A 25,833-nucleotide genomic window follows, 5' to 3' on the forward strand; every position below is an offset into this window, starting at 1 on the left:
TCAGGTGTGAAAATTTTATGTGAGATACGAAGAAGGCAGCTTCGCCAGCGTTTATGTGTCAGAACCCTTTTGGGGGTGGGGGCGTTAGTATGCATTGACTGCGAGAATGAAAAGTGAATTTAAAAAAAAAAAAAAAGCTAACCTTTACCAGTATCTCACATAAAATTTTCACACCTGATCTGACGCTGTTCGCTTTCAAATAATATTGCATTAGTGCGATGAAGTTTTCACATATATTGTCTCTTTCAGGTGTGTAATAGAAACCACAGCATAGAGAGAAGTGAGTACATTGCTTCTTACAGGAAAAGGTGATGGAAAAAGTGCATTGGTACGAGAATGCAGTCACGAGTATACTGCAGTCTTTATGTGAAAACAGCATAAATAATGTGAAATCATTCTCTCCTCTGCATGTCCTGGAGTACAAAAGAAACAGCATACAGCAACATGTGGGGACTGGCAGGAACACTCAATAACACTGAATAAAAAGAAAATCAAGTGACGGTGAGATACGAAGGAAGGCAGCTTCGCCAGCGTTTATGTGTCAGAACCCTTTTGGGGGGGGGGGGGGGGGGCGTTAGTATGCATCGACTGCGAGAATGAAAAGTGAATTAAAAAAAAAAAAAAGCTAACCTTTACCAGTATCATAAGTTACACCGGCTGTTACAGACTGAAATGAAATTTATGTTGTTATTCTAAAATTGTAAGAATAAGAGCAGGTCATTTCTCGAAGTGGAGCCGTGCAGGATCGAACTCGCCACCCTCTGATCCCCAGTCAGGAGCTGATACCATTACGCCACCGCGGCAGTAGTAGTAAGAGTGTCAATGTGGCATGCTAACGCGGCTTTTTTTTTTGTGCAGTTATACTTTTGAAGAAAAGCGCACGTGTTCTCTTATTTGTACCTTTTGTGAAAGTGTTTCTTTGATATATGGACTTCAGGCTTCATACGTTATATAGTTTATGCCTACATTTTGTCATTTACTATTAGAATATGAAAAACGTTTCTGTTTTAAAAATGTGTTTGCACAGACTACTACTATACTGTAGAAACGGAACACACATGAAATGCGTGTATTCCAAATAACGCTCGAATTATTTCCACTGTAAAACTCCACTTCAATCCCAAATAATCAAATCAAGGCAAGGCATGAGCTAGGAGAAGTTCATTCTAAGTCGGTGGGGGGATGGAATAGCTGGCTGCTAGTAGCTTTTGTTTAATCGGCACATTTAGATGACAAAAGACTCTGGCGGAGATGTGCAAACGGCTTTAAGACGCGATTTAAGGTGGGACGGATTTACGAGTTTTTTCGTAGGCTCTGGTAATTCTAGTGTTAAACATAAGTAACATGACAGTTATAATTGTATACTAACCCTCACTTATTCTGTTTTTCTTCTCGGTACTCAAATGTGGCACTTGGTGCCACGGCCCACCTGCCAAGTTGTTTTGCCTGCCTAAGGAAAAGTCATCCCTGATGGAGGATCGCAGGAATCGTGGGAAAGAGGGGTCCTTTCATCGGATTGGCTGGCCCAGCACTGTTTCAGCCGTGGAATGGCCAAATGGGGGAGGCAGCTTGAAGGATGAGGTCTCCAGGACTCTACACAAATCCAAATCTTATTATGGGATATATCATCTACTGTTAAATTCTGCTCTGTACTTCTAAAATTTATATTTTTTATTTCTTACTATATTGAGGAATTGTTCTGTTCTGTGAACTGCATTATATTGTATTGACCCCCTTCTTTTGACACCCACTGCACGCCCAGCCTACCTGGAAAGGGCTCTCTCTTTGAACTGCCTTTCCCAAGGTTTCTTCTATTTTTCCCTACAAGGTTTTTTTGGGAGTTTTTCCTTGTCTTCTTAGAGAGTCAAGGCTGGGGGGCTGTCAAGAGGCAGGGCCTGTTAAAGCCCATTGCGGCACTTCCTGTGTGATTTTGGGCTATACAAAAATAAACTGTATTGTATTGTATTGTATTGTATTGTAAGTAACATGGAGTGTCTACCTTCTCTTCAAGACTGTCACCTGCCTTGACTGAGTACTGCAACCAGGATGTCCCATGTTAATATGTATTTATCACTCAACTTGTATGCTTGGCATTACATATTTAATGCAGGGGTGCTCTTGGCATGCTACACTAAACACAGAACGTTGCTCCTGGCATGCTGAACTTAGAGAAGGGGTGATCGGAATCCATCACCCAGAGCAGACAGATTCTTTTATCATGCTACACTTAGTGCTAGGCAATGCCTCCAGCCTGTGACACTAAATGCAAAGAGTTACTGGTATCATGTTACACTTGGTGCCAGGGGATGCCCATAGCCCACTGCACTGCGCAAAGCCGTTCTCTTTGTCTGCCGAAGTCAAGGCAGAAGAGTTTTTTTTATTTGCAAAGGTTCATTTTTTTCTTACCTTCCTTGCTTTTCCACCAGCCGGCTCTGTGTAAGCAATCAATCAATGTCTTCACAGTGGTACTAAGTGATGCTTTTAGCTTTGTGCCTATACTGCATGGCAGAAAAATTCTTCTTGAAAGTGCAGTCCAATTAAAAAATCCTTTGGGTAGCTTGTGCTTAGGCTGTCACACCTCAATTTGTCACCTGCTACAGTATCGAGTGCCCAAAGTACCCAAGTCAGTGACAACACTCGCTCAGCTACTCTTTGATGGATAGCAGCTCAAAAGGCTACTTCTCCTTGCCAATTCTTCTTCTCACAGTATAGGCTCAAAGTTGAGCAGCAACTTCATTTAACCATTTCTCATCTTATCTTGTCTCATCTTCTGAAACCGCTTATCCTGCCAAGGGTGGCAGTGGCAGCAGACCAAGCAGATCAGCCCAGATTTCCCTAACCCCAACTACAGATTGCTGATCTTCCTGGGGAATTCCAAGCCGAAAGATATAATCCCTCCAGCATGGGATGTCCCTGGAACAGCTGCAGTGGGGGCATCCTTACAACATGAACAAACCATCTCAACTGAAACTGGCTCCTCTCAAGCTGGAAGAGCAGCAACTATGCTGAGGCTCTCCTAAATTGCAGAGCTTCTCTACCCTGTCACAGAAGTTATACCCCCACCACCCCGTGAAGAAACCTCATTTCTGTCTTTTGTACTTGTGATCTCATTCCTTTGATCATTACTTACAGGTCATAACAAAAGGTCACAACAGGGTTGTAGATGGACCGGTAAACTGACAATTTAGTCTTTAGACTCAGCTGGCTCTGCCACAATCCACTTGTTGATCTCTTTTCTTTCCTCAATCATGACCGAGATCCTGAGATACTTGAAATCTTCCACTAAGGGCAGGTATTACCCCTCACCTAGAGAGAGCAATCTACTCCGAGAGAGAACCATGACCTCAGGCGTTCCCAACCTAGTCTGCCGTAAGGTCTCTGCCCAGTAGAATGTGCCTAGAGCAACTTTTTGGGAAGTCACCTGGGGGACATCCTTAGAACATACCCAAACCACCCCAACTGGCTCCTCTTGATCCGGAAGAGCCGCAACTCTGCTCTGAGACTCTCCAGAATCTCTGAACTTCTCTACTTATTACAGAAGTATCAAACCAAACACCCTGTGAAGAAGCCTCATTTCTGCTGCTTGTAGTCATGAGCTCATTTTTTCGGTCATTTATCCACAGCTCATGACCAAAGGTGATGACGGAGATGTGGATGGACTGGTAAACCAGGAGTTTAGTGTTTAGACTCAGCTGTGTCTGTTCCAATCCTCTTGTTGATTTCTCGTGCCCTTTCTCCCTCACTAATATACAATATCCTGTGATAATCAAACTCCTCCATTTCCCTCTCACCTGGATAGAGCAAGCCACTGTTTTCCGAGTGGACCTCAGTGTTGGAGGTATTACTCCTCTTCCCAACTACTTCTCTGGGAATTCACAGACATTTCCAAGCCAGCCAAAAGATATAGTCCCTCCTGAATGTTATGGGTCTGCCGTAGGATCTCTGCCCAGTGGGATGACTTTGAAGCATCTCCTGGGGGAGCCGCCCAGGGGGCATGCTTACAACATGATAAAACCATCTCATCTCGATCCTCTTAACCCAGAGCAGCAGCAACTCCACTATGAGACTCTCCTAAACTGCTTAGCTTCTCTACCCTGTCACAGAAGTGTCATCCTAGCCACCACATGAAGAAACCTCATTTCTATCTGTTGTACTCATGCTCTCATTCTTATGATCATCAGCTCATAACTAGAATTCAGGACAGGGATGTAAATGGACTGGTAAACCAAGAGTTTAGTCTTTAGACTCAGATGCCTCTGCTCCAGTCCACTTGTTCATCAATTCTTTTTTTTCCCACACTCATGAACAAGATCCTGAGATACTTGAACTCTTCCACTAAGGGCAGTTATTCCCCCTCACCTAGAAAGAACAAGCCACTCTGAGAGAGAACCATGACCTCATAGTTGGAGATGGTATTCCTCTTCTCAACTTCTTTCTTGTGAACTCCAAGGTGTTCCTAAACTCATCTGCCACGAGGTCTCTCCCCAGTAGGATATCCTTGGAGAAGCTCTTTGGGGAGCCACATGGGGGTCATCTTTATGACATACCCAAACCACCTTAACCTGGCTCCTCTCAATCCGGAGGAGCAATAACTGTACTCTGTGTCTCTCCTGAATCTCTGAGGTCCTCACCTTACCACAGAAGTGACAAACCAAACACCCAGTGAAGGAACCTTATTTCTGCTGCTTCTTCTCACAATCTCATTCTTTTAGTCATTTATCCAGTCCTCATGACCAAAGGTGATAAGAGGGATGTGGATGGAGAGGTAAACTGAGAGTTTAGTCTTTAGACTAGCTGTGTCACCTCCAGTTCACTCGTGGATCTCTTGTTCCCTTTTTCCTCACTCATAAACAAGATCCCGAAATACCCAAACTCCTCCACAAAGGGCAGTTATTCCCCCCTCACCTGGACAGAACAACACTTTTCTTTCCAAAAGAGAGCCATGACCTCAGAGTTGGAAGTGCTGGTCCTCTTCCCAGCTGCTTGAGGATTAACTATTTAACTTCTGCAACTTGAGAAGTACTGTAGTTCAGAGGTTATTGCCACTATTTCGCCCAATTAGGATTCTGAGTTTGAGTCCCATGTCAAGTTGTTGTATGAATTTCCATGTTTTCCCTGCTAGTTGTCATGTTTCAATTCAGTTTTTATCTCCTTGCCATCTCCAACCCATATAACATAGGTGGTCTCACTACCGTCCTGTAGACCTTCCATTTCACTCTTGCTGATACCCGTCTGTCACAAATCACTCCTGAAACTCTTCTCCACCCAATCCACCTTGCTGCACTCTCTTTTTCACTTCTCTTCCACACTCCCTGTTACTCTGTACTGTTGATACCGAGTATTTAAACTCCTCTACCTTCACCAACTCTACTCCCTGCATCCTCACCATTCCACTGTCCTCTCTCTCATTCACACACATGTATTCTGTCTTGTTCCTACTGACCTTCATTCCTCTCCTCTTTAGAGCATATCTCCACCTCTCCAGGGTCTCCTCAACCTGCTCCCTACTCTCGCTACAGATCACAATGTCATCAGCAAACATTTGCATTGGTTGTGATGAGGATGGACAGGATTAGAAATGTGGACATTAGAAGGTCTCCTCAGGTTGGACAGTTGGGCGACAAAATCAGAGAAGCGAGATTGCATTGGTTTGGACACAACAGAAAAGAGATGCTGGGTATATTGGGAAATGGATGTTAAAGATAGAGCTTCCAGGCAAGAGGAGAAGAGGAAGGCCTAAGAGAAGGTTTATGAATGTGGTGAGAGAAGACATGCAAGTGATGGGTGTGACAGAGGAAGATGACGAGGACAGGAAGATATGGAACAAGATGATCCGTTGTGGCAACCCCTAACAGGAACAGCCGAAAGAAGAAGAAGAAGAAGAAGAAGAAGAAGAAGAAGAAGAAGAAGAAGAAGAAGAAGAAGAAGAAGAAGAAGTTGTTTACATGGTAAAATGGTAGAAAATTTTCAACAAGAACAAGCCTTTCATCCCAACAAGCTTTTGTTTATGTAAACATTATTACTTATTTTTAATATTTCTCTTGCTAGGTATTATCTATCAGTATTATTTTATTTTGTGATTATTTAGTTTTTATGTATATATTTTCGTCCTGCTATGTTTCTTGTATTTTTATGGGTGAACCCAATAATCATAAATTAGGGTGCTGTCTGCTACCCTGGAATAGCAAGTCCACACAGTATCAACATCTAAGACAATGGAAGAAAATTTTAATCTAAGAAAAATTGCACGATAAAATAATTATTTTTGTTTAATGCAACTATAGAATTCAGTTTCTTGGAATGATATTTAATGCAAAACCTTTGTGGAAACCACACATCAATAAAATGTTATAGAAATGTAAAATCAGACTTAATCTAATGTGTGCCTTGGCAATCATGGGCTGTAGTGAAGAACTGTCGTTTCCCAACCTCAGTGCTGAAGCCCATTGGTGGGTAATGTTGTTTTAATCATTATTTTTCATTGGCTAATTTTAGGGTGCTACTCTACTGAACCTATTTTTGAATAGATTTTCGCTCCCACTGCCATCTTCTTCCAATGACCAGTCATCCCACACCATCTCTACTACATCAACCACTCCTGCCATGTCAACTGGAATGGCAAGTGACGATTACACCTCTGACCATCTAACCATTGTGCATGAAACAAAGTTTGTGCACAGAAGCATCAGCAGAATTCCTGCAATCAGCTGTAACAGCACAGCAACAACAAACAATGGCAGGCTTTCAGTCCCCATCTATGATACTTTGCCTTGATTAAAAGGTTACTGTACACTGAGAATAAGCAAAACACACAGTGAGTAATGCATGCAGGTCTGGTGGTGACGATGGTTGATATCAAACTGGCCACACCAGATCATCAGATGTTCCCTCTGTGCTATGCAGCACTGTTGGGTTGGCGTGTAGCTGTCATCGTGCCGCTAACTCCCCTACACACACAATTGTAATGGGAGGTCCGGCTCTTTTCAAAGATTTGGCTCTTTTGGCTCGGCTCCCTTAGAAGTGCCGGCTCTTACGGCTCCCAAATGGCTCTTCATTTAGGATCACTCGGAGCCTTCTCTTTTAGCCTAATTTATCAATTAGATAGATAGATAGATAGATAGATAGATAGATAGATAGATAGATAGATAGATAGATAGATAGATAGATAGATAGATAGATAGATAGATAGATAGATAGATAGATAGATAGATAGATAGATGTGAAAGGCACTATATAATAGATAGATAGATAGATAGATAGATAGATAGATAGATAGATAGATAGATAGATAGATAGATAGATAGATAGATAGATAGATAGATAGATAGATAGATAGATAGATAGATAGATAGATAGATAGATAGATAGATAGATAGATAGATAGATACTTTATTAATCCCAAGGGGAAATTCACAATTATGAATGGTTTGTGTGTTGGTAAGCAATTTTATATTCAGGGTTTTCATAAAAGCCTTATTTTTATGCATTTTCTTTTCGTTACAAAACAAAATGCACAGTTACTTTTGTTTAACATTTTAATCAAACCTTTAAATGAACGACTGAACACAGAACCACAGCAACCACAGCAAAGAACTCAAATAAATAAAGGTCAAAGTCTTAACGTTAGATAAAAGTCTTTAGTGCAGGTTGGCATTCAGAAATGCCAGATGCCTCAGTTTGGATGGGCTGATGCGATTTCTCCTCCTGTCTGGGCAGGTTTCTTGTTGACCCTGCTCTGCTCTGACGGATATTTTCATTTTACAAATTCTGCGCTCAGCTTTGCAGTCCCCAATATCATTGAAATGCAGCCAGATGCTGCTTCTTTTTCAGTTTTCACTCATCTGTTTACATTTTCCCAACATTTAAATCTGGCTCCCATCTCTCTGTCGCTCTGTGTACCTGGTCTGTATCACTAAACTCAATGTCTTTGGAGTGTCCCCCCCTTCTTTCAAATGATATTATGATCCTTGTCTATCTGTGCATGTGATTTGCTGCATGGTGTGCTTATCAAAATAAAGTCCCGCACCTGCCTGATTCGATTCTCAGCAGAGCTGAGCAGGAGCGGCTGAAGATTTGGCTCTCACTGACAGGAGTCGGCTCTTTTCGTTCGTTACAAAGAATCGGCTCTTAGAGCTGACTTGTTTGTGAACTACACATCCACACAGGCCAGCGTTTCTCAAGTATTTGCAACCGGAGTTTTCATAACAGTTTTAATTGCGCCCCCCTAACGTTTTTTTGAAAGGACCCCACTAATATCAATTTGTTCTTTTTTAATTAATGATATATCATAGATGCATATTTTATTATACCTACTTAACTTTTAGACATGCGGTTTACTCCTACCCTCCAGAAATGACCATCTATCTGTCACAGCCAGGTGTTACGTGGGTGTCCCCTTGGCCTGGTCCAGCTGCTTGGATCCATAACTGAAGCTCCATCACAATGCGGTACAGCAAGATGCCTCATTCGGAGCTCTGTGAGCAACCGTTTGTTCAACATGAAGTTACTGTCCCGGCAAAACGATGAACATCTTGACGACTGGCAATTAACAATGCAATGCAAAGCTACTTAACTATACATTGGTGCAAACCAAGTAGCAAAACAAACAAAATAAATAGCAATGCCACAAAAAGGCAAATTCACAGTGGAGACGGGGCGACTCTAAACATGGCAAGTCTATAAAGTCCATTAAGTGTGTCAACTGTGAGTAGTCCTTTAACCCCAGAATCCCTGAAGTTTACGGAAAAACTTGTAATCCCAGGCCACCTTAAATCCCTTCACACCTCTCCATCAGCGTCTTTTGTTTTGCAAATGTGTCAATCGGCAAAAGCAGCAAGCAGCCTGCTGTCCCACCCCTACTGCCACAGCTCAACACGGGCAAAAAGTTCTCCCAGCTCAAGTCTCTTTAACTGCTTGTAAGGTGCCTGGAGTTGTATAGGGTAAATAATACAGTATATTGTTATTTGGAATACATACATTTCATCTGTGTTCCGTATCTACAAAGACCTGGGTAAGTGTAGGATGACAGGAAATGTGAGAAACGCAAGGAATGTTGAACAAATACCTAAAATAGAAACTTTTTTTATGTTATAGTCCTAACAACAAAATTTTGACATGAAGTGTATAATGTGTGAAGCCTGAAGTCCAAATATCAAAAAAACACTTTCGCAAAAGGTACACGTATAACAAAACAAGTGCTCTTTTATTCAAGAATATAACCAAAGAAAAATAAATTGGGTTAGGGTACAACACTGACACGACCGCTTGGGTGGTGCAGCAGTAAGAACTGCTGTCTCATAATCAAGAGGTTGCCAGTTCGATTCCGGGCTCTCTTCAGACTAGTCCAGTCGCTTGGATCCTCAGCAATGAGAATCTTGCATGTCAGAAAACCTCGGGGAATCACATCACATGACCGTATTGCCGTATCTGATGCTCCCTCACAATTCAGGTAATGTCCCTCATTTGGGACTCCATGAGCAACACAAAGTCAAACCAGCAGTACCCAAGGATTCTCAGAAGAGACACAGTACCAAAGGAGTCCAGTCTTCATCTCAGGTCACTGGATAGCGTCCATGTCTTACAACCATATAGCAAGACAGGCAGCACCAGGACTCTAAAGACTTCGTCCTTTTGCAGAGATATCAGAAGCGCCACACACCCCTTTCTAGTGACCTCATGACCCCCAGATGCTCTCCCAATCCATCTACTGACTTCATAGGAAGAGTCACCAGAGACATGAATGTCACTGCCGAGGTAAGGATGAGGTCGACACTCTCTCTGCAGACAGACACACTGCTGATGGCCGTGCCTAAGAGGTAATTAAAGGACTGGCTTTTGGTTTTTATCAGGACACTCGCAAGCCCAGACACTCAGACTCCTCACTCAGTCTCTTGAGAGCTCCGATCAGAGTCTCCATTGACTCCATGAAGATCACAGACCCTCCATCATCAAAACAACATCAACTGGTCTCATTTCACATCACTTGAACAGCAGTCTGCCGTGCATGAAAGCCATTGAGCCACCACAAGCCAATTTGTGTTCCTTTTTTAACTCCATACTGTTAAAAACCATGTATTTAATGTAATAAACTAACACATTGTAGGTGGCACATGGGATGGACGAGCACACCAGTGGGGAGATGGGAAGATTCCTTACCCGGGTGGGAGGCCTCAAAGAGACATAAAGGCATCCCAGCCAAGAGAGGGAAGGAGGTTACACCTGGACAAGGCTTCCCTAATGGAGGGACAGACATCCCAGCCAGAGAAGATGGTTCCTTACGCCGACGGGCCCATGTGTAACACCTTCCCTAGCCCGAGATAAAAGAAGACGGGGAAAAAATATCTCTAAGGGAGGTGTATTACCCCCAGGCACTAGATGGCTGCAGCCCTCCATATTTGCGGCAATTTGGGAACCAGCAGAGAATGCTGGGATTTGTAGTCCAGTAACACAGCCCTGCTGGAGTCCATGGGTGCCACAAGGGGGCGCAGCAGGGAGAGGCACTCCCCAGTATATTGGACTTCCATTTGACCCGTAAGTACTTCCAACAGCACCAGATGTACGCCGGGATCCTCAATAAAAGGGACCACACTTCCTTATGCAGGCGATTTGAAGCTGGGAGGACAGACAGCAACACTTTACTGGAGAAGGGCAATGCGGTGGTGAGAAGAGAAGTGAATTGCAGAAGAGAGATAACTTGTGCTTGGTGCTTTGTGCTGGTATTGTGGATAATAAATCAGCCATTACTTGAACCCAGGACTGTGCTTGTGTCTTTGTGTTTGGGATTCAGGGCTCACTGGTGCCCTGGTTTTTATCACAATATGTAATTGAATTTTATTATCTATGTTAAATTTGAGTATAACTTATTGTTACAAAAATATTTCATAATTAAAACTGTAATGCAATAACCTGAAGCTAAGTATGTTCAGGTCTGGCCAGTATTTGGATGGGAGAAAATCCAAGAAAAGCTTATACTGTTGCTGGAAGAGATGTTGGCAATGCCAGCAGGGGATGCTTACCCTGTCATCTGAATGTGGCTCTCAATGCCCCAGTGTGGTGACATGGGACAGTGTGCTGTTAAAATGAATGAGACGCGTAACCAAGGTCCTGGTTCTCTATGCTCATAAAAGATCCCTGGGCATCCTTCATAAAGATCAGGGTGTAGTCCAATTTCCAGGCTAAATTGCCCACCACAGCCTAGTCAGCCTGGCTGACTATCTCTCTCTCACTCCTTCACCACTTAACTGCTAATGTGTGGTGAGAGTATTGGTGCAAAATGGCTGCTGTCGCATCATCAGGATGGATGCTGCACATTAGTGGCAGTTGAAGTTGGCTCCCCGCTCAATATGTAAAACTGAACGCACCTGAACGTTGTGCATTGTCTAACTTGTTGAATGTTGCTTTATGTTGTGCGTTTAGAAAACTTTCTGCCTGGATTTTGACAAGGATTTTTTTAGGTTATGGTTTTCTTCTCATTTGTCATTCCTCTCTTATTTTACGTTTGTCTCGATCTGCGCTTAAATGATGACAGTCGAGTTTTCAGAGTGCAGCTTCTTCATCTGAGAAGGTTATGGTTCGACTGGAATCTGTCCATTTTACGAAAGTGCTTATGTGCACACTTAACCTTTGCAAATGATAATACCACTCGAGGGTACTTCTACTGTGCTATCATGGAAGTTAAGCATTTCTGAGAGGAACTTTTAAAAAAGGTCTCAGGTATGATACTGCTTAAAAAACGTTGACGATGCACTCAGATTTTCATTTTTAAATGGAGATGCACAAAGTATTCAGAGCCCTTCATTCTCTGCATCTCTTTATTGTGCTGTAGATTTCATTTGAAATGCATAAATGTGCCATTTGCATAAATGCATACATTTGCCTTTTTGCATATTAATCAACACTCAATAACCCAGAATGACAAAGTGAAAAAATGGAATCAGGAAGGTTTGCCAATTTCTCTTATCTCCATTACTGAGGCACTCCAGATTGAGTATAGTAGGTCCCGCAAATCGAACATCAGGACAAAAACCAAGCCCTGAAGTCCAAGGTCCCCTCGATAGACCTCTGTGATCTAATTGGGAAACCTGCTGAAATTCAATGAAGGATGTTGGCTTGGTACAGAAGTGAGAACAGCAATAAGTTTATGAATGGGTATAAAGGTGGAAAATGGGAAGAACAACTGTAACTGACGTACCTCCATTTGGTCGACCATCAACATTAGAGAAGACTGACAGATTATGTTGGTCTGCGGTTGCTGCACATTTGATTATCAGCTGTGGATATGCACGTGCCACAGTGCATGAGGACTTGGGGGTCCGTAAAATTTCTGCAAGATGGGTTACTTACTGATCTGCACAAGCCAACAACCTTCTGTAAATTTCATCAGGTTTCACTGCCTCCTACTACAGTGCATTATTCAACAATGGTGCAATATCACAGTGGAGCGTTCATTTTCTTCTGACCTTGGCTTCAACTCGATTTATGGCAGAGTGTGGCACTGCCCATAAGCCCTTGAGAATATGTTGCATTGTGCCAGCTTCTATCTGTTGTGTTTACTGCTGTGATCGCCAAGGGGTGCACCAGCTCCCCAAACACCTGACAGAAAGGCTCGGACACAGGTATATAAGCACAAAGAGTTCTTTATTCGTGGGAAACTCTTATTTTAAGCATTTCCCACTTCACAACCACAAGTACAGCCAAGCGCACAGTATGCAGCACTCAGCTATATTCTTGCCTTTGTCTCTCTTGGTCACAGCCTCCTCCACTCCTCCTCACAAGCATTGTCCTCCTTCCTTCCAACTCTTGTCCCCAGAACAGTGGCAGGCAGCTCTTTTAACTCTTTGAGGGCTGAATATTTTTTCCAAAAAACTCAGTTTTCTGAAAAGTACACAGTGCACTAGTTTCACACATAAATCAACATAAAACATCTGTTGCTACGTGTCTGTGGCTGCTGTTGACGCCTGATTGGCAACTCTGGAAGCAGTGGCTGCGCAAGGGTGGCTCGATGGCCAGCGAGCCGGCTACCTCTCTGTCTTCGCACAGCAGTCGCGGTGTGACGCAATATGGTTTGTGCATCTGGTCATCATGAGTGGTGGTCCTCCTAGGCAAATGCTGCTGTAGGCGTATCAGCTACATGAACGTGTTCAGCACCACGATCAGCTGGGGACTGATAGGTTGATGCTGGTATCTCACTTTAATTTTCAATATCCATCTCCAGATCAATGGCATCAAACTCCGAAAAGTCAGAGTTTGATTCAGCGATAATACGTAAAACGTCCGTGGAGAATTTTGCTTTGCACATTTGCTTTAGTCTTGCCAGATGTCGATGCCATTTTAGAGGCTTTTTGCTCTTTCATGCACGCGCAGGGAATCGATGTCAAATCAACAAAGCTATGTAACTTTCCTTCAAGCAAACAGAGTTGAATTAAAACGTAAGGGCGAGTTTTGTTGGCAGTTTATAGCCGATTACAGTTCTCTGAATTTAAACAAAAGTCGACATCGACATGAAAGAGTTAATATCGCACCTGGAAGCACTTCCGGTGTTCCGAAGCTGTAGTTCAGAGAAACTTCTGGGTGAGGTGAGAGCCTGATAAACAGTCCCTGCAACGCCCCCTGGTGGCACCCGTGCAACCCAACAGGGCTGAGCCAACAAACCCCAAGTCCCATGATGCCCTGTGGGAAACTATAGTGGTGCTGCTGCAACCCAGGGGGTGGCTGCCATCTAGCAATCTTGGGGGGATGCACACTGTCTCCCTCTGTCCTTCCATCTCAATGGTGTCCCGGCCAGGTAAGGACACTGGCTGATCCTCACACCACGAAATTTTGAACTTGCCTTTACTTTCTGATTGACCCTCACAGTTATTTTTGTAAGGTTCCCTTCCTTTTTCTGTATTCTGCTTTACCTTTTCTGAATTTTATTTTAGTGGGGAAGGGAATTTAGACTTCCGTCTCTTTACACATGCATATGTATGGAAACAGCTCCTGCAGCATTGCTATTCACAACTCTTTGGCACATCCGACAATATAATCAATTTGTGATGCCGCAAGCACTAAAATGTAAACAAAACAAGAAATAAAAAAAATCTAATAACACCTCCACAAATATACGAAAAAAACAAGAGAAATAGAACATAAAAATGTGCTCAAACACCTCCAGTCCTCTTTAACAACAAAGCCAGAGCAGGCCACACTCGCATACGCAGAAACCCTCACAGTCAGTTTGGGAGTTGTACATTTTTTGCAATTTGTTAAGAGAAACCTATAAGAGCAAGGGTACAATACGCAGATGTGGGGGGTTTATCTACAGGTAGGCATAATTGAGTGATTAATGGAATAAGCGAAGGCAAGCTGTGATTTAATTGGATAATAAGCCACTAATTATCTTTCAGCGACTGCAGAGAATGAAGAGGGTGCTTGTGATCACATTACATTCTACAAACATAATCGAGGGAAGGAGTTGTTCAAGCTTACGGTGACGGCAAGAGGACGTGAAGAATCTGGCTTAAGTTTGGAGGAGGACAGACTGAAAGACCTGTAGAGAGTGACATGGCCATGCTGGTGTAAAATTACAAATCTCTTGTACCTTTCCACGCGTAGATTGGACACCATCGTGATGGTCTGAAATGAGGAAAGAGATTAGAAATAAAGAAACATGGGGAGTAAAGTGACGGTTGGAATGCTCTTGGTGGAGTCGTCTGTCACCTGTTCAGTCTGCCATTAAAGCTGCATGAAGTGGATAAAGGTTCTCCGTCGTTCCTGTTCCTTAGATAAAAGGCAGCTCTGTGCATCTCCCATGAGAAAGAAAATTTAGAATTAAGGTGCGTCAGTCTTTCCAAATAATAAAAGTATGATGCTAATAGAACTATAAGAAGCGCAACACTTACAGTGGGGCAAAAAAGTATTTAGTCAGCCACCAATTGTGCAAGTTCTCCCACTTAAAAAGATGAGAGAGGCCTGTAATTTTCATCATAGGTATAGATAGATAGATAGATAGATAGATAGATAGATAGATAGATAGATAGATAGATAGATAGATAGATAGATAGATAGATAGATAGATAGATAGATAGATAGATAGATAGATAGATAGATAGATAGATAGATAGATATGAAAGGCACTACATAATAGATAGATAGATAGATAGATAGATAGATAGATAGATAGATAGATAGATAGATAGATAGATAGATAGATAGATAGATAGATAGATAGATAGATAGATAGATAGATAGTGTGACAGACGACCGGCTATGGACTCCGGTCGTCACCCCCAGGCCGCTAGGAGGAGCCCTCCGGACAGCATATTTGTGCCCCGAGTTCCAGCAGGGCCTCATGGACTTTGTAGTGTTTTGACACAGCCCTGCTGGATACCTTGGGGGCCGCCAGGAGTCGCTGTAAGGGGGCTAGTGGGCTCTGGCATGCCCTATAACCCGGGAGTGCATCCCAGTCACGTGACTGGAAGAAGCGATGTGCTCCCGGGATGAAGAAAAGGACTTTGCCCTGACCCGGAAGGAAAACGGACTTGTGGGTTTGGCTTGGAGCCACTTCCGGGTCAGGGGCTATAAAAGAACTCTGGGTAAGCCCAGACACTGAATTGAGCTGGGAGGTAGGGTGGCGACGTGTCTGGGAGAGGAGGAGTATTGTTTATAGAGAGAGTATTGTGTTTAATGAGTGTGGAGTGGAGGGTGCTTTGTGCACAGTGTAGTATTATAATAAAATATTATTATACTTTCACCTGGTCATCAGAGTGGTACCTGAGGGTTCGAGAGGTGGACAACACGCTTAACTGCTACAATAGATAGATAGATAGATAGATAGATAGATAGATAGATAGATAGATAGATAGATAGATAGATAGATAGATAGATAGATAGATAGATAGATAGATAGATAGATAGATAGATAGATAGATAGATAGATAGATAGATAGATAGATACTTTATTAATCCACCTCAACTATGAGAGACAAAATGAGAAAAACAAAATCCAGAAAATCACATTGTCTGATTTTGAAGAATTTATTTGCAAATTATGGTGGAAAAAAAGTATCTGGTCAATAACAAAAGTTCATCAATACTTTGTTATATACCCTTTTTTGGCAATGACAGCGGTCAAACGTTTTCTGTAAGTCTTCACAAGGTTTTCACACACTGTTGCTGGTATTTTGGGCCATTCCTCCATGCAGATCTCTTCTAGAGCAGTGATGTTTTGGGGCTGTCGCTGGGTAACAAGGACTTTCAACTCCCTCCAAAGATTTTCTTTGGGGTTGAGATCTGGAGACTGGCTAGGCCACTCCAGGACCTTGAAATGCTTCTTACGAAGCCACTCCTTCGTTACCCGGGCGGTGTGTTTGGGATCATTGTCATGCTGAAAGACCCAGCCACGCTCCATCTTCAATGTCCTTGCTGATGGAAGGAGGTTTTCACTCAAAATCTGACAATACATGGCCCCATTCATTCTTTCCTTTACACGGATCAGTCGTCCTGGTCCCTTTGCAGAAAAACAGCCCCAAAGCATGATGTTTCCACCCCCATGCTTTACAGTAGGTATGGTGTTCTTTGGATGCAACTCACCATTCTTTCTCCTCCAAACACGACGAGTAGACTTTTTACCAAAAAGTTCTATTTTGGTTTCATCTGACCATATGACATCCTCCCAATCCTCTTCTGGATCATCCAAATGCTCTCTAACAAACTTCAGACGGGCCTGCACATGTACTGGCTTAAGCAGGGGGACACGTCTGGCACTGCAGGATTTGAGTCCCTGGCGGCGTAGTGTGTTACTGATGGTAGCCTTTGTTACTTTGGTCCCAGCTCTCTGCAGGTCATTCACTAGGTCCCCCTGTGTGGTTCTGGGATTTTTGCTCACCGTTCTTGTGATCATTTTGACCGCACAGGGTGAGATCTTGCGTAGAGCCCCAGATCGAGGGAGATTATCAGTGGTCTTGTATACGTCTTCCATTTTCTAATAATTGCTCCCACAGTTGATTTCTTCACACCAAGCTGCTTACCTATTGCAGATTCAGTCTTCCCAGCCTGGTGCAGGTCTACAATTTTGTTTCTGTTGTCCTTTGACAGCTCTTTGGTCTTGGCCATAGTGGAGTTTGGAGTGTGACTGTTTGAGGTTGTGGACAGGTGTCTTTTATATTGATAACGAGTTCAAACAGGTGCCATTAATACAGGTAATGAGTGGAGGACAGAGGAGCCTCTTACAGAAGAAGTTACAGGTCTGTGAGAGCCAGAAATCTTGCTTGTTTGTAGGTGACCAAATACTTATTTTCCACCATAATTTGCCAAATAACTTCTTGATGTGATTTTCTGGATTGTTTTTTTTCTCATTTTGTCTCTCATAGTTGAGGTATACCTATGATGAAAATTACAGGCCTCTCTCATCTTTTTAAGTGGGAGAACTTGCACAATTGGTGGCTGACTGATACTTTTTTGCCCCACTGTATGTATTAATTAAGAATGTGCTAAAGCTAACTTAACAAATGTAATCTAATGCAGATACTAAAGCTATAAGAATATAATTTCTTTATAACTAATGTAATGTACTGAACTAACCTTCATGTAACCCTTGATATTTTATGAGCAATGTGCGTGAAAAAAAGAATGAGGAAGTGAGCATTGTCTAAAACCGCTGAGTTGCATACACCCTATAACCGTTAGGACAAAACTTGCTATAACTGGTCTTATGTACGTGTAAGTTAGCAGAAGTGTATTTCTTAAAATTGTGAAAATACTGACCACTTTTTATCTGTAAAAAATCACTGTGTGCTCCTGCATGTTGCAATCCAGGGAGTGACCGCAAGCTATAACGATCTACGTATGACCTCAAAATGAACTGCCGCGTTTTTTCTTTTTTCTTCTTGTCAATGAACTTGAGTATTAAAGGAAGTCTCGGCTTCCTACTAGCAGGCTGCCAGTTTGTAGCACACTGGAACGTGACAGGGTCTGCAGCCTGCCTCCTCTCACCAAGAATAAAGAAATTGATTTTTATTTTATATTGGTGTCCGTTTCCTTGTCGTTCCCGACTTTCAGCATCCACACCCACCATGAAGACCTTCCATTGAACCATCACATCGCCACTGTACTCTCACATGATCATGAAAGTGTTACCATTTGACACACTCATCTTAATATACAGAAGGGTCCATGGCACAGCCCCTCATTACATCTGTGACCTTTCTCAATTCAGACATCCCCTCAGGCTCCCTTTCACCTTGAAAAATGCAAACACGCCATGACAAATTAGCCGTAACGTTTTAACTCACTGAATATCTATACGCCATAATGCCTATCTAAACTCTATTGGCTGTTGTTATGTCACAGAGTGACATCATAGTTAAAATGACACCACAAACCTCGATCTACAGGGGAGAGAAAGTGTCACCTGCCGTGCTCCCTGGCTTTGGAATAGCCTGCCATCAGCCATTAGAAATACCACAACACTCGACTGTTATAAGAAACACCTGAAGAGCCATTAAACTTATAGAGCTTTTAGAACTTTTTCCATTTTATTTGGATTTTTACTTGCATCGTCAAATGTTGTATGTTTTATTCATTTGATTGTCCTGTTTTTTTTGCATTTATTACGCTATGTTAACCCTTAAACCGCCACATACTTTGGGGATTAATGCACCCCTGCACGCCAAGTACTTATTGTCTGCACTTTTTAAGTAAACGTCACAATTCACAAAGAAAATGTGAAATTTTAATTGAACTCATTAATTACTGCAACACTGATCATTTTACACACTGCCAATGAACTGTAAAAACTATAAAATAAAAACTACTGCAACAATCAATTATTATATGTAATTAATGTATTATATGTTTGGGGCGGAGTGGTGGCTCTGAGGCTAAGGATCTGCACTGATATCCAGAAGATCGCTGGTTCGAATCCCCGTCACTGCCAAAAGAGATCCTACTCTGCTGGGCTCTTGAGCAAGACCCTTAACCTTCAATTGCTCCAGGGGCGCTGTACAATGGCTGACCCTGCGCGCTGACCCCAAGGGGTATACGAAAACTAACAAATTCCTAATACAAGAAATTGTATAAGGCGAAATAAAGAACAAAAAAAAAAAAAAAAAAAAAAAGGTGCAACTGACACCATTGATGAAATTCAGTAAATCACCGAGCCAACTGCATTTGAAGTGGCTGCACACAGAGGTAAACGCTGATGCTGGCAGGCCAGGGACAGTGATGCTGATTCGCTAGGGGGCACCAGTGGGCATGAGCTGGCTGCTCAACGAATGTACGGCACGGACTGATCAGCTCCGGCGTGCTGGCAAATTGCACTGGGAACTGACTATAGATGGTTGTGGCGTTCAATGAATGTACGTCACCAAATTTACTCAGCCACTACATGCTGGCAAATTTCACTGGGAACCAACTATAGCTGGTTGCGCTGTTCAATGAATGTACGTTGCCGAATATACTCGGCTGCAGCGTGCTGGCAAATTGCATTGGGAAACAACTATAGCCGGTTCTGGCGGTTTAAGGGTTGATTTTTTTTTCACTTTGTAATTTACTGCATAGTTTATACTTTTTATGCCTTTGGGTGAGTGAGTAGTTGGAATAGTGAGTTATAATTAAAATATATTATTATTATTATTATTATTATTCATTGCTAATGGGATATACAGAAGTCCAGCTCCCAAACAGAGACTGCTATGTCTTAGTCTCACTGAAGCCATTTGTAAACATCTGGAGACCACCAGGAGTGACTTGTGCCTAAAAGCGGGTGGGGACAATCAGAGAGCTCGCTAAGTGTCACATTCCTAAACCAATCCAACGCCTCATGAAGGCGGCAGGGGGCAGTGATTCTGAACTGCAAAAATCAGAGGTGCTCTTGCTAACCTGGTCTGACAGACAACAAGCTTCTGTTTATGATGAACAGTCGAAAAGTCCCATAATTAAACCTTATTAGACATTTAAAAATAACAATAACTTGTGTGACACACGTGCTTATAGGAGGCAGTCAATGGGCATGATCCCAGCCAGGTTCCACTTCCATCTCCATACCACGTCATTCTGCTGACCTCACTTCTGCCTTCATCCCGTTGGACCCTCCTCTTCCTTCCCACTGCCTATAAAGACAGCTACGTGCCTTCCCATTTAGTTCCATTCTGGAAACAGTTTTTTGAGACTACTCAGCATTGAAGCACTAATAGTATACGGGGAGATACCCCAAACCATTTTCTGTCTTTGTGTTTCCTTTTACACCTGATGCAATGGGAAGAAACTTTGGACCGCGTGGGGGGATGCCAAACAGGATCCCGAGCTGTTTTGTCGTGTGTTGAGTGTGGCAACATGCTGTACCAGTGTATGCTCCCCATCCTGACCTGACCTGGAGGCGATTCCTGGTGGTGATTAGCAGGTCATCAGAAACTCTGCGGCATCAGATTATACATTGGCATCAATGGACGAGTTGTAAGCGTGAACGATGTGTTGTCTCAGGTGCTCTGTGTGTGCTCTCCATCATTAATCTACAACGAGAGTGTAGGAGTCAATTTAAGCTTGAAAGAAATAGCAGCTGCGTTCATGAAAATATGAATTGCAAAATATGCATTTGAAATAAACGGTGTGTCACAATCCATTAAAAGCACTACCATTAAGAGAGCGGTTAACAAAAATCCACAGGAGATGCAGATTTCAGGGCTCAAAACACCCAAATAAATAAATCGAACCAGTGACATCAGCAGATGTACAGATGAAGCTGCACAACATCCACCTTCTAACTGCACATCTAAAAAAATAACTAAAGAAATTTAACATGACAGTCTTATTGGAAATGCAAACATGCCATGACAAAATACCTTTAGCGTTTTAACACACCGTATATGCGCTGACCACAATTATTATTGAATTCTGTTGGCTGTTGTTATGTCATATAGTGACATAATCATTAAAATGACAGAAAGATATTGTAGCAGACAGAGGCCCTTCTCTAACAAGTGGTCTACGTGTGTGTGTGTGGCTGTCTGTCTACATTGACACAGTGCTCATTCTTCTTCTTCTTCTTCTTCTTCTTCTTCTTCTTCTTCTTCTTCTTCTTCTTCTTCTTCTTCTTCTTTCAGCTCCTCCCACTAGGGGTTGCCACAGTGGATCATCTTCTTCCATATCTTTCTGTCCTCTGCTCATTACATTGTGTAAATTAATTATGAAGTGTATAGATAGATAGATAGATAGATAGATAGATAGATAGATAGATAGATAGATAGATAGATAGATAGATAGATAGATAGATAGATAGATAGATAGATAGATAGATAGATAGATAGATAGATAGATAGATAGATAGATAGATAGATAGATAGATAGATAGATACTTTATTAATCCCAAGGGGAATTCCAGCAGCAGCATACTGATAAAGAAAATATTAAAGAGTGATAACAATGCAGGTATACAGACAAACAATAACTTTAATGTTAACGTTTGCCCCCCCGGGTGGAACTGAAGAGTCGCATAGTGTGGGGGAGGAACGATCTCCTCAGTCTGTCAGTGCAGCAGGAAAGTGACAGCAGTCTGGACGCTCCTCTGTCTGGAGATGATCCTGTTTAGTGGATGCAGTGGATTCTCCATGATTGACAGGAGTCTGCTCAGCGCCCGTCACTCTGCCACAGATGTCAAACTGTCCAGCTCCATGCCTACAATAGAGCCTGCCTTCCTCACCAGTTTGTCCAGGCGTGTCCCTCTTCTTTATGCTGCCTCCCCAGCACACCACCACGTAGAAGAGGGTGCTCGCCACAACCATCTGATAGAACATCTGCAGCATCTTATTGCAGATGTTGAAGGACGCCAGCCTTCTAAGCAAGTATAACCGGCTCTGTCCTTTCTTACACAGAGCATCAGTATTGGCAGTCCAGTCCAATTTATCATCCAGCTGCACTCCCAGGTATTTATAGGTCTGCACCCTCTGCACACAGACACCTCTGATGATCACGGGGTCCATGAGGGGCCTGGTCCTCCTAAAATCCACCACCAGCTCCTTGGTTTTGCTGGTGTTCAGTTGTAGGTGGTTTGAGTCGCACCATTTAACAAAGTCCTTGAATAGGTCCCTATACTCCTCCTCCAGCCCATTCCTGATGCAGCCCATGATAGCAGTGTCTTCAGCAAACTTTTGCACGTGGCAGGACTCCGAGTTGTATTGGACGTCCGATGTATATAGGCTGAACAGGACCGGAGAAAGTACAGTCCCCTGTGGCGCTCCTGTGCTGCTGACCACAATGTCAGACGTGCAGTTCCGAAGACGCACATACTGAGGTCTGTCTTTAAGATAGTCCACGATCCATGCCACTAGGTATGAATCTACTCCCATCTCTGTCAGCTTGTCCCTAAGGAGCAGAGTTTGGATTGTGTTGAAGGCACTAGAGAAGTCCTGAAACATAATTCTTATAGCACCACTGCCTCTGTCCAAGTGGGAGAGGGATCGGTGTAGCATGTAGATGATGGCATCCTCCGATGGCATTCTCCTGGTATGCGAACTGCAGAGGGTGTAGGTAGCACATGGGATGGACCGGCATCCCGGAAAAGAGTTGGAAAGATACTTTACCCAAACAGGAGGTGTTGAGTGGACAGAAAGGCATCCTGGATGGATGTTGCACCCAGACAAGGCTTCCCTAATGGATGGAAAATGGTTCCTTACCCGGACAGGAAGCCCCAAAGTGATGGAAATATGGATAGCACCTTCGCTGGTTGGGATAAAAAGGACAGGGAAGGACTGTCTCTGGAAGGTATTTATTGACCCCCGAACGATTGCTAGATGTCAGCAACCCTCAGTATCAGTTTCCATTCGGGAAGCAGCAGGGAATTCTGGGAGTTGTAGTCCGGCAGCACAGGACTGCTTTGGTCCATGGGTGCTGCAAGAGGGCGCTGCAGGGAGATGTACTCCCTGTTACTTGGAACTTCCATGTGAACTGGAAGAACTTTCAATGGGATACAGCCCTGGCCCTGGAAGTTCTCCCAGGTCTTCAATTAAAAGGACCACACTACCTTGACCAGGTGAGTTGACGCTGGGAGCAGGACGAGCAACACTCAACTTGAGGAGTGCAGTGCTGTGGAGAGAAGAGAGGTACTTGGAGCAGAAGTGAATTGTGGTTGGTGCTTTTTTTGGAGGTATTTATATAATAAACACCCATTTATTTGAACCCGGGACTGTCTTGGTGTGTTTTCGTGTTGTTCTACCAAGTGCATGAATGGATAACAGCAATTGAAACTTTTTATTTTCTCTCAGCATCACATCTTTGGTTCAGGACCATTTGGTCTCTCACTGACACCCCATCGATGGTTTAAAGCCCACGGACGGGAGAAACTGGGGGCAGGTGCTTTAGGAAGAAGCCCTGTGGGTGGAGCTTTTGCAATTGAAAAAATTTCACAGCTATTCATAACACACTTTTTAATGGGTTTTCCCCAGATGTGTATTCTTCTGGTCCCATGTGACTAGCCGTGTCTCAGCTAGGGGCTGGGGTTCAAATTCAAGTTTGTTAATTTTTGAGTCTTCTATTTTTGATGACTATGTGTACCTTTATTTTTAGCTTTGTCTATGCATACAAATTGCCTTTGTTATGTTGCATGTATTTTGGGGGTGGTCCGCGCAAGAGGTGGGATGACCTGCTAATCATCACCAGGAATCATCCCCAGGTAAGGTCAGGATGGGGCGCATACACTGTTACAGCATGTTGTCACACTCACCACACGACAAAACAGCTCGGGATCCTGTTTGGCATCCCCCTCACGCGGTCCAGTCCCACCTTTCGGATGTGACCATCTATCTGCCGCAGCCAGGTGTTACGTGGGTGTCCCCTTGGCCTGGTCCAGCCACTCAGGCACTCAGCAATGAGGATCACCCTCAGGAATCATGCCGAGTTATGACTGTTCAGCCGTAACTGACACTCCATCACAATGCAGGTCGTGTGCCTCTTTCGGGACTCCATGAGCAACACAAAGTCAGACCAGCGGTACCCAAGAATTCTCCGAAGAGACGCTGTACTGAAGGAGTCCAGTCTTCATCTCACGTCACTGGATAGCGTCCATGTCTCGCAACCATAGAGCAAAACAGGAAGCACCAGGACTCTAAAGACTTGAACCTTCAACTTTCATCCAGCGACCTCATGACCCCCATGCTCTTCCAATCCATCTGCTGACTTCATAGGAAGAGTCACATGAATGTTACTACTGTACTCTTGACGCGGTTGACATTCTCTCCGCAGACAGACAAACTGCTGATGGCCGTGCCCAAGAGGTCATTAAGGGCCTGGATCTTTGGTTTTTATCAAGACACTATCAAGCCCAGACCCTCAGACTCCTCATTCAGTCTCCGATCAGAGCCTCCATCCTGCAAATCCAGCGGTTCTTCCTCAGTTTCTGGTGGTTCATTGTGAAATCATTCTGGAGCCAGTTAGCTCTTGTGCTTTTATAAATTTTTCTGGATTATGTTGTCCTTCTTCTCTGTATTTTGACCTTGCATTCAAATTTTGTATTGGGACTTTGTTCACCTTGGATTGCCTTCCTTTTACAGGTAATTTGCGTTCCTCTGAGCTTAATTCTGATTGGAATACTTTTTTGTGAAGAACAACATCTCTTATTCTATAAAGATTCGGTGCTTCACCTTATTACTAGCTGGGGTTTGATGGCGATATCTCCCTCTAGTGGGCATTATTGGAAGTGGAAGGGACTATGTGCTTTGGAATTCATTAGTGTTTGGGACTCTCAGATCATGACAGGGCCATGAGAGATGATGGATTTGAAGTACATAAGCAGTGAAGGATATTAGGGTGCTGCCAGAAGATGCTTACTTCACCAAAAATAAACTAATAAATCAAGAACAGAATGCACAGCCATCTTGAAAGTGTTAAAATCAGGCTGCCAGTCAATGCAAATGACGAAATAAGAATTATTGAAAGTGCTGCAAAATGTTACGGTGCAAAACCCCAAAATTTTTAATCAAATTACAGTTTAATACAAATGAAATCGACATCATATGAAGTGGCAGGTCAGGCTGACACACATGGATCAGTAGGCAAAGAAAAATTTGAGCAGTCTTTCTGAGAATATAAGTCAAGTAGTCCGTATGGATGATCAAAGTCAAAATTAATCAGTCGATTTTAAACCCAAAAAGGTCATTTAATTAACACACAGCAATACTGGGACTTCTGATAATGAGTGTGGATGTGTTTGAGCCATATACAGAGTTACAAGTGAAACATTAATTTAAAGGCTGTTATGTGTAGATAGATAGATAGATAGATAGATAGATAGATAGATAGATAGATAGATAGATAGATAGATAGATAGATAGATAGATAGATAGATATACAGTTAGGTCCATAAATATTTGGACAGAGACAACTTTTTTCTAATTTTGGTTCTGTACGTTACCACAATGAATTTTAAATGAAACAACTCCGATGCAGTTGAAGTGCAGACTTTAATTCATTGGGGTGAACAAAACGATTGCATAAAAATGTCAGGCAACTAAAGCATTTTTTGAACACAATCCCTTCATTTCAGGGGCTCGAAAGTAATTGGACAATTGACTCAAAGGCTATTTCATTGGCAGGGGTGGGCAAGTCCGTCGTTATGTCCTTATCAATTAAGCAGATAAAAGGCCTGGAGTTGATTTGAGGTGTGGTGCTTGCATATGGAAGATTTTACTGTGAACAGACAACATGCGGTCAAAGGAGCTCTCCATGCAGGTGAAAAAAGCCATCCTTAAGCTGTGAAAACAGAAAAAACACATTGGAGAAATTGCTACAATATTACGAGTGGCAACATCTACAGTTTGGTACATCCTGAGAAAGAAAGCAAGCACTGGTGAACTCAGCAACGCAAAA

The sequence above is a fragment of the Erpetoichthys calabaricus genome, chromosome 1 (assembly GCF_900747795.2).
Source record: "Erpetoichthys calabaricus chromosome 1, fErpCal1.3, whole genome shotgun sequence".
NCBI classification, from domain to species: Eukaryota; Metazoa; Chordata; class Cladistia; order Polypteriformes; family Polypteridae; genus Erpetoichthys; species Erpetoichthys calabaricus.